Genomic DNA, 11,071 nt, shown 5'->3' on the forward strand with positions numbered 1-11,071 from the left:
GATATAATTCTCTGGGAGAGGTGATAGCATTTGCTGATAGAGTGGGGATTGAGGGCAAGAGAAGAATCAAGAATGACTTATCCAAAAGTGAAAAAGAATGAAGACCTTCTTAGACAAACAAAAATTGAAGGAATTGTGCTTTCACTTTTGGAAGATAATTTCACAGGCTATGGAATTCTAGGTTGGTAGAATTTTACTCTCAGCACTAAATATTTCACTCCACTTTCTTCTTGTTTGCATGGTTTCTGAGAAATCAGATATCATTCTTATCTTTGCACCTCTTGCAGGTAAGGTGTTTTTTCCCTCTGGCTTCTTTCAGGAATTTTTCTTTATCTTAGATTTCTGTCCTTTGAAACTAATACACCTGGATGTAGTTTTGTCGGCATTTATTCTGCTTGGTGTTGTCTCAGCTTTCTGGATGTTGGTTGGTCTGACATTAATTTGGGGACCTCATCATTGTTTCAAATAATTCTTCAGTTCCTTTGTTTCTCCTGATTATGTGTCTATTATTACACTTTTTGTAGGTGTCCCACAGTCCTTGGATATTCTGCTGGATTTTTTTCCCACTCTTTTTTCCTGTTTTCTTTAGAGGTTTCTACTGAGATATCCTCAAGCTCAGAGGTTCTTTCCTTAGTTGTATTCAGTCTATGAATAAGCCCACCAAAGGCATTCTTCATTTCTGTTACAGAACTTTTGATTGCTAGCATTTCTTTATGATTCTTTCTTAGAATTTCCATCTATCTGCTTACTGAGTCCATCTGTTCTGACAAAATGTCTACTTTATCCATTAGAGCTCTCATCAACTTAGTTACAGTCACTTTAAATTCCTGGTCTGATACTTCAACATCTGGTTCTGATGGTTGCTCTGTTTCTTCAAATTTGTGTTTTGATGTATTATTTATTATGATGTCAGTGTTTTACAGATGCCCTTTATCAAATTAAGGGAGTTCTTTTCCATTCTGAGTTTCCTGAAGTTATAAAAGCTTCAGAATGAATGCGTATGAATATGTGTTGAAATTCATTAAATTTTTTTCTGTACTGAAAAGATCATTTAAAAACAAAACAAAATATGTATTTTGTCTTTTAGTATGCCTTGGACTTTTTTTCATGAAATTTAGACACGATGTATGAGATGAAAGGAACTCTGATGCACAAAACTTCAGTGATATGCAGATAAGGTGTTGGGGAAGGGGAGGCATTCTACAGTCCTATGATTAGGTCTCAGTCTTTTAGTGAGCCTTTGCCTCTGGAATATGAACTCACAAATATTTCTCAGCGTTTTCTCCTTCCTTAGGTGGGATAGGAAGGCTAGAGGGGGCTAGAGTTGAGTTATTTCCCTTCTCTCAGGTCAGTTGCTGCTGCTGCTAAATCACTTCAGTCGTGTCCGACTCTGTGTGACCCCATAGACGGCAGCCCACCAGGCTCCCCAGTCCCTGGGATTCTCCAGGCAAGAACACTGGAGTGGGTCTCCATTTCCTTCTCCAATGCATGAAAGTAAAAAGTGAAAGTCAGGTCAGTTAGGCGCCACTAAAAACCTTAGTAGGTTAGGCTCTGGTTAACTAGTTTCTCTTGTGTCTCTTGAGGGTAGACCTTGTTAAAAAAAAAAATAGAGTGCTCTGGTGTTTTTCAAAATGGTTCCTTTTCCCCTCCCCCTTTTGGAAGCACAAGGGAATTTTTCTCGAATATTTACTGTGAGAACCTGGTTGAGTTCCTGGAGGTAAAACTCATAAAATATGGATACTCACTGCTGACTAGGTCCCCCTGGAGTATCTTATCTCTCAGACTTGTCCATACTGATCCTCCAGCAATTAGTTGATTGCAGTTCAGGTTTTCCTGCCCCAGCTCCACTTTCCTCAGTGGTTTCTGCTCCAGTAAATTGCAGTTCTCTGTGTTCCCTTGTCAGTCTCTTCCATTTGGGGGCAGCGTTTTGCCCTGTGACCTCACTAGTCTTATGAATCTAAGAAGAGTTGTTGATTTTTAAGTTTGTAGCTTTTTGCTTATTGTTAGGATGCAGTGGTGACTTTCAAGTTTCTAACAGGTCAGACCAGAACTGGAAGTCTTTTTTTTAATGAGCACACACACACATAGTGTGTATGACACTATGCAGATGGTCTGCTGCAGAGAAATGGATGTGCAAGAGAGGAGGGGGTACTTACAGATTGAAACACTTCAGTAGGATGTTTCAGTTGGAGAGATGCAAGCAAGCTACCTTTGGCTGGGCAATTCAATTGCTCCATGCAAGTTATGGGGCAGATAAACGTTTAGCCTTATGTTGTGACCAGCAGTTACCCACGTCTAACTCCGCCAGGCCAAAGCACAGTTATACTTTTGCTCACTTAAGGAACTGAACTAGCTCTTAAGTGGATTGTGTAGAGCTATCAGCTTAAAAGATGCCTGTTGAGCTTCCCTAGTGGCTCAGTGGTAAAGAATCCGCCTGCCAATGCAGGAGATGTGGGTTCAATCCCTGGTCCGGGAAGATCCCACATACCTCAGAGCAGCTAAGCCCATGTGTCACGACTATTGAGCCTGTACTCTGGAACCTCTGAGCTGCAACTATTAGACCAGGTGCCACAGCTACTGAAGCCTAGTGCCCTATAGCCGGTGCTCCACAGCAAGAGAAGCCGCTGCAGTGAGAAGCCCATGCAGCACAACTAGAGAGAGCCCCATTGGCTGCACAGCAACGAAGACCCAGCACAGCCAAAGATAAATGAACAAAATGATTTTTTCAAAGAAGTTTCCTATTGAGCAGCAGTGGAGATCAGGCACAGCGGGGATGAGCAACCATCCTGATCAACTCTGGCGCATTTGTGAACACACCCTAGGGACTCCCAGAAATATTTGGTGCGGGGGAGGGAGCAGACCTGGAAAGGATCTGAGAGTCCCATAAATGTGGGTGGCCAAGGGAGCTAGTGTCATCTGGGCAGTGATGTCAGTGTGACTTCATTTGTACCCAGAGATTGATGAGGCTCTGGTCAAGTACCCCTAGGTCAGTGCTTCTTAAACTGTAGTATGCAAAACTTGAAAAACTAGTTAAAACACTGGACCCCACCCCCAGAAAGTGTGATTCCCTAGATCTGGAGTAGAGCCTGAGATGCTGCATTTCTAACAAGCTCCCAGGTGCTGCTGGTGCAGCCAGTCTTGATAGAAGTCTGGCCTGGAAGCAGTGGGGCCGTAAATAAACACTGATCCCGGCTCCATGGTGGGGGAGGGGTCAGGATTCAGGAAAAGCTTCGTAAGGAAAGTATGTGAGCTGCAAAGATGCGTTAAGTCAGGCCCACCAAGAACAGAAGGAGAGGGAGGGCACTTCTTCTGGTGGTGTTGGGAGAAGCTAAATAGGTCACGTGGCGATCGACATGGACTGTTAACACAGCTGTAATGAACATATCCACTGTGCTGCCAAGCATTGCAATGAAACACTGATTTTAGATAATGCAGTCTTCATGAGGTGTTAGCTTTACTAAATAAATATGGTAGGAAACGATTTGAATAACGCTTGACCATTTCTGAACTGTGAATTTAGATTATGGGAAGCAATTCACTTATAAAAGAGGAAAAGAGGGGCAGCACAAATGTGTTTCATTTCCTACCATAAACTATAATAAATTTTTAAGAAATACTTTAGATAAATATCCACTGTCTCCCCTCCCCCACACCCGCAGAATACCATTGCTTATCTAATAGCTGCAGGCTCTACCCATCTGATAAAAAGGGAATTTTGACTGTACCTCTCTGTAAATTGACATTCTTTAGTTTGCTTTAGTTTTGTTTTGTTTTTAAATTAAGCAAAGACCAACAGTTATTATCAGTCTCTCTGGAGGTTTACACAGATGAACAGTGTTCACGTTCAAAGGATCACAGTTGACCTGTTATAAATCCTGTTATAAATCAGAACATTGTGCGAAATGCCAGTTGAGTTTTAAATGTCTTTTAGTATTTCTTTAAAATATATTTCATAAAGGAGGGATGCTGCATCATAAATCATGTACATATTTAAAATTTTGCCAAATTGCTCTCAAAAATGTTGAGCTCACACCACCACTCACTACAATGGTGTGTGAAAGTGTGCAGTTTCCCCATATTTTTCTTAATTACTAAGTGTTGTTAACCTTTAAAATGTTTGCCAATCTGATAGTTGAAAGTGGGATCTCATTTTAATCTATATTTCCCTAATAACTAGGGAGGTGAAACATCTGTTCTCTCTTGTTGGCTCTTGACGTTTCTTCCTCTTGTATTTGCTTCTTCATATCCTTTGTCAAGTTTTCTATTGACTTGCTTGGCTTTTCTCAAAGATTTGTAGTTCTTTTTCTATTCTAAATAGTAGCCATTTGTGATAAGTGCTGCAAGAAGTTTCTCTCTGTGCTTGGTCTTGTAACTATGTTCATTCTAGGTATGCAGGAGTTTTCTGTATGTCAATGGAAAAATCTTTCCCTTGTATACCTCCTGAGCTTTGTGGCATGCTTGAAAGACCTCCCCCATCTCAAATGATACTTACTGTAATATATGTCCCCTATATACATTTCTACATATTCTTTTTGTAGTTTAATAGTTTAATTTTTATGTTTCTATCTTTAACTCTTCTAGTATTGACTTTTCATAAAACATAAGAAACAATTGGAGCGCAAGGAATTCAGAGCTTAGTTTTCAACATACGATGTTTGGAGTGCATATTAGAGGAGAGGTCTGGGCTAGGGATGTAAATTTGTGTCAGTTCAGTTCAGTTGCTCAGTCATGCCCGAATCTTTGCGACCCCATGAATCGCAGCATGCCAGGCCTCCCTGTCCATTACCAACTCCTGGAGCTTGCTCAAACTCATGTCCATCGAGTCAGTGATGCCATCCAACCATCTCATCCTCTGTCATCCCCTTCTCCTCCTGCCTTCAATCTTTCCCAGCATCAGGGTCTTTTCAAATGAGTCAGCTTTTCGCATCAGGTGGCCAAAGCATTGGAGTTTCAGCTTCAGCATCAGTCCTTCCAATGAATATTCAGGACTGATTTCCTTTAGGATGGACTGGTTTGATCTCCTTGCAGTCCAAGGGACTCTCAAGGGTCTTCTCCAACACCACAGTTCAAAAGCATCGATTCCTCAGTGTTCAGCTTTCTTTATAGTCTAACTCTCACATCCATACATGACTACTGGAAAAACCATAGCTTTGACTAGACGGACCTTTTTGTTGGCAAAGTAATGTAATGTCGTTGTTACATAGAAGATATTTATGACTCTGGAGGTGGGATTATCAAACGAGAGATTATAGAATCAAAGGAGAGAGCCCAAAACTAAGCAATCCCTGAGGTAACGCAAAGTTTAGAAGTTGAACAAAGGAGATTGGGAAAAAAGAGGCAGTGAAGTCGGAGGAAAACAAGAAAGAGTGGTGCCATGGAAACCCAGAGGAGGATGTTTGAAGAATGCAAGTGATCAACCCTGCTAAACCCCTGTAAGGACAAGAATAGAGAGATGTCTCTGAATTTAGTAATGTTGAGATGATTGGTGACCTCAACAAGAGTAGATATGTTGGAGTGGTAAGAATGGACACCCCCCTTGACTGAGTTTAGGAAGGAAAGGAAAGGTAAGAAGTAGAGATAGTGACTAATCATGGACCACAAGTCTAAGAAATGTTGCTTCGAAGGAGAACAAAAGAATGGAAGTGGAGATGGGTGAGGTGTTATAAATGGGAGATATATGGGCATATCTGAATAATGATGGACATGATCCAATAGAGATTGAGAAACTCAAGTGGGAGAGAAAGGGGATAACTGAACTTTAAGATATGCCTCTAAGTTAATTTGTTTCCAAATGAATAACCCGTTGTCTTGATACCATCAACTTATTCATCCATTTGTTCCCTGCTGATTTGGAACCTTAAAAAATATGAAATACTCCTTTGTATTCCATAGTCTGTCCTACAGTTCTTCCATGATTTGGCTTCCATGCTACTAAGACCATTTTCAAGTTATGCCCATTATGATTGACCTGTTTTATCTCAGCAGTTGTTCTTAGCAGACTAATTTTGTTCTAGCAGTGCAGTATTCTCTTGGACATCTCTCAGGATGCAAGGTAGAATTTTTAAAACATTTTCCACATGAACTTTCCCCTCAGAAGTCAATTCTTTTCTTGTTCATTCTAGTGTTTCTACATTGTTTTGTTGGTTTTCCTGAAACGTCTACTGACAGGCCATTCGTATGAAGGACTGAGATGGCTCCATTTTGGTAAATTGATTTGTAGTCTTTGGCAGTTGTGAATCACTCTTCACCAGACAGGTTTTCTCTCAGAATGTGACAGAGCGGTGCAGGTGAACAGTTAGGATGTGCCAACAGGAGGATTCCCGTTTATGAGGCATGGATGGGGGACAGGTGGCAATCAGAGGTGGGGAAAGTGTCTTAGTGGATGTATCATGCTTTAGAGGGTTTAACTGCTGTTCCAACATGTCCTTTTTTCTCCATAGCCTTATGGTGGTCTGCAAATTACCTGGACAATCCCCACTTATCTCTCCAGCCACAGAGTCAATGCCGGGCTCCCTTTCTGTGCACAAGAAGGGCTTTATTTAGAAAGCTGCTCTCACTGGCCATGGCCAGGGCTAAACACTACAGCAAGACACTATGCACAGAGTTGGAGAATGGCCCAGCCCCTTTGGCAGACCTTTACCAATCTTCTCTACTTTCTGTTTCATGACTCACTCTAGCGCCTAAGCCCTGAGAATTCTGAGCTTTTCAGGGGCTCTGTTTGGAAGATTCATAATCATTTCTCCAACATCCTTCTTCCATTCCTGTGTGAGCAGGATGTGGGTTCCAGAGTATAATTTCCAGAAATTTCCTATTGTTTGTGAAAGGTCAGATAACAGTGGTTTAGTGTACAGTCCTATAGAGTTGGACTGCCTGGCTCCAACAAGCTCTTAACCTCTCTGTGGCTCTGTTTACTCGTTTTTAAATTGGATAATAATAGTGCCAACCTTGCAGAATTATTTAAGTGGTTTAATACACATTAATTGCTTAGTGCAGTAGCTGGCCCACTGGAAGTGCTGAATGTATGTGTGTGTGTGCTGTGCTCAGTCGTGCCTCTTTGTGACCCCATGGACTGTCATCTGCCAGGTTCCTCTATCCATCGGATTTCCTAGGGAAAAATACTGGAGTGGGTTGTCAGTTCCTTCTCCAAGGAATCTTCCTGACCCTCATCTCTTGTATCTCCTGCCTTGGCAGGTGGATTCTTTACCACTGTGCTATTTGAATTTCACATTCTCTTGATTTACTTAGAGTAAGTCTAGTTGCAAGAAATCCTGCTGCTGCTGCTGCTAAGTCATGTCAGTCGTGTCCAACTCTGTGCAGCCCCATAGACAGCAGCCCAACAGGCTCTGCCGTCCCTGGGATTCTCCAGGCAGGAATACTGGAGTGGGTTGCCATTTCCTTCTCCAACGCATGAAAGTGAAAAGTGAAAGTGAAGTCGCTCAGTCGTGTCCGACTCTTAGCGACCCCACGGACTGCAGCCTACCAGGCTCCTCCATCCATGGGATTCTCCAGGCAAGAGTACAGGAGTGGGTTGCCATTGCCTTCTCCGGTAAGAAATCCTAGAGATCATCTAACAGAGCACTCTCCTTTTAAAAATGGGCAAAAAAATGAGAAAGAACTTCTCCAAGGCTATAAGTCTATTTAGGGGAAGAACTTATACAAAAGTCAAGATCTCTTGCATCTTAGTCCAATTCCTTTCTTACTGAAAATAAGTAGATAAATACTTACCATAGGTACCAAAGTTATAAACTATGTATGTCTGGGACCATTCTATGTCCCTTTTCTCCTCTGAAAACAGAACAGTCCATCCTTGTATTTAAAGCCCATCTTTCCACCTGGACTTTGATCCCATTCTCTCCTTCTGCTTTCTCTAATATTTTCTTTATATTAACAATGCCTTCTTTTTGTGGTATATTCAATCTCTTGGTCTGAACTGGATCCTTTCCACTGGTCTTTAATCATGTTGAAATGTATCCCAAGTCATTCAAGCCCTGATGCTCCCACTCCTGGGTTCTGCTCTATCTTTCCGCTCTTTCACCTCCAGACTCCTGCAAACTCCTCTTCACATTGTGGGTACTTTCTTCTTCTCCAATTCCACTGGAGCCTGCCTCTGGCCTTATCACTCCAGCAAGCATCTCTCACTAAAATCACTTATGACTTCCGTGCTACTAAATCCAATTTTCAGGCATCAGATTCTCCCACATCTCAGCAGCTGGGACCCAGGTGATGGGTTCCACCATCTTGAAACATGGTCCTCTTTGGGCTGTAGGGTCCTGACACTCTCGTGATGTTTATCCTCTCTCCTTTGCCATTCTTTCTCTGTAATGTCTGTTGGTTCGTCACTTCCACCTGTCTGTAAAGGTTGCAGTTACATGAACAGGTCTTGCTTCTTTTATTTTCCCTTAGTTTTTTAGAGTGCTTTAGTTCTTTTCTATGTTTGAGTCTCTACTCTTCCTGAGTGAGTTAGAGTCCAAGGCTTTAATGACGGTTTATGTAACATTAGCTTCCATGTTTCTATCTCCAACTCAGACCTATCTGCCTATGGACTACTGTCATCCTTTCTTAGCTCAAAAATTCCTCAGAATCAACATGTTCAAACAGAAATCTTTGATTTCCTCTCCTAAAGAAGACACACTAGCAATATTTCATAGCTCTGCAAGGCACACTCATCAATGAAGTTATGCACCCTCCAAACCTATGAGTTATCATCTTTGAGACCCCTCATTCCCTGTATCCAATTCAGTATCAAATTTGTTTTCTAAATACATCTTGAATCCATCCACTTCTCTCTGCTTTCACCTCAACTCCCAGATGCAGCTACCATCCTCTCTACCCTAGACCACAAAGTGATCTCTTCACAGCCACATGCTTCCTCCATTCTTTCTTGATATTGCAGTCAGACCAAAGTTTTCAAAATGCATGTCTGGGGACGTCCCTAGCAGTCTAGTGGTTAGGACTCTGCGCTTTCACTATCGGGGTCGTGGGTTTGATTCACTTCTGACTCCCTCCCCTTCCCCATTCTCAACACACATCTCCATAAAACCATTTAATAGCTTCTTCTTCTTCTTAGGAAAGAGAGTTCTTCCATAGGGCTCGCAAAGCCCTGCTGGCTCTGGCTCCTGCTTACTTTTCCAGCTCACCTCGCAAGGCACTCCCTGCCACTGTCTCCCTACCTTTTTCCCCGTGACTCATATTTGCCAGGCCCCTCCCACCACAGGGCTGCTGAACATACTGTTTCCTTTGCTTGGACCAGTCATCTCTCCCCTCTTCGCGTGGTTAACTCCTTCTCAGCCTCTGGGATCTCAGCTCGAGCATTATTTGCGCAGGGAAGACGACTTGGCCTTCGCTGATGAATTCAGGCATCCTGATCACAGCCTCACCTGGCACCAGATACTGATTCATGGCCTTTGCGGTCGTCTATTTATTTGTGTGAATACCTGAATAATTTCTCTCTCCCCTCACTACTCACTCATTCACTCAGCAAATATTTACAGAAATCCTAGTAATACATATACCAGGCAGGATTTTAGAAGGGGCGACCAACTATAAACAAAGAGCTCTGCAACATGACATCCAGAGGTGGAAAGTACCCTGAACAAATAGGAAGTGGGAGAAGAGGAAAGAGAGTATGAGAGGCTGCTGGCTTGGATAGGATGGTGAGGGAAGGCTTCTCGGAGGCAGTGACAGAGCCCAGGTTTCATTGAAGAGGAGGGCGAGTCAGGAGGTGGTCTGGGGGATAAGCATCCTGGGTCAAGGACCAGTCAGCAGTGAGTGGGGCTGGAGTGGAGCAAGGTTGGGGCAAGGTCAGGAAAGAACAACCACTAGAAGCTTTTCAACAAGGAGTGACAGTGTTTAATGCACATCCTCAAATGATCACTGTAGCTGTCTTGGGGTGAAGAATTAGAAAGGTGAAAAGTGGAAGTACTGAGTTCTGAAGCTGCGGTCCTGCAGAAAAATGATGGGGGTTTGCAGGAGAGTGAGCAGGGCCGAGGTGGTGACAAAGGACGGAGTTAACTGAGAAAAGGACGGGATGGGAATGTGTTTTGATGCTCTGTGTATCAAGATTTGTTGATGGTTTCCTCCAACCTCTCCAACGGGTTTCCTTCTCACTTACAGGAAGAGTCCACAGCCTAAGCATGACCGAGAAGGCTTTCTGTGCCATGGCCGCATCTTTCCTCTCTCCTCCTCTCCAGCCATGCTGGCCTCCTCACCCTTCTGTGAACAGGTTGGGTGTGATCCCACTTTTTGTATTAGATGTTCCCCCAGTTATCAGGCAAGCAGGTATTGACATGCTTCCCCCCACCACCCAGGGTTCTGATCAAATGTCACCTCATCAGAAAATTTTTTCATGAACATCCTAGATAAATGAGACACTTCCTATTCCCTGGCTGATTAATTTCTCTTTATAGTACTTACTGACACCTGACAAGTCCATATACTGTAGGAAAACATAAAACATATTACATATTTATTATTCCCTGAAGGCAGGGATTTGGTCTGTTTTGTTCACTATGGAACAAAACTCCCAGAATGGTGCCTGGCATACAGTAAGTGTTTAATAAATATCTGTTAATATGGTTGAAACAAAGAATGGGCGAAGCAAAGAATGGCTCCAGGCTTTGGGGTCTGAATGATGGTCTGAAGATTTTTCAGAATGTGGATTGGGACTCCTTTGCTATGAGCCTGAAGCTGGAGTCCTGAACTGCTTCATCTATTGCAGGTTTGGAGAAGTCCTCGATCCCTCTGGGCCCATGGAAGCCTGAGAAAGTCCAGAATCCTAGAGGGCTGGGCTCCCTTTCTCTTCCCACAGGAACTTTCTCTTGGTTCGGAGACTGAAAGTCCCATCAGTTGGATCCCAGCCCCAGCACTGATGCTGGAGACGCTACTACTCTGTGTGTGGTTTCCGGGCAAACAATTGGCTGCCCACTTTAAGAGACAATATCGCTAAGCACTTTTTTTTTAATGCAAAAAGAAAGAAATAAAAAAAGAACTACCTATTTTCCTCATTCCTGCAGGTGCCCAACCCGATTGACTTGTTGGAGTACATTTTCTGCATTCTTAATAGATAGCTAGC

This window comes from Moschus berezovskii, chromosome X, assembly GCF_049115385.1.
Source record: "Moschus berezovskii isolate FMDL1 chromosome X, NW_MosBer_1.0, whole genome shotgun sequence".
NCBI classification, from domain to species: domain Eukaryota; kingdom Metazoa; phylum Chordata; class Mammalia; order Artiodactyla; family Moschidae; genus Moschus; species Moschus berezovskii.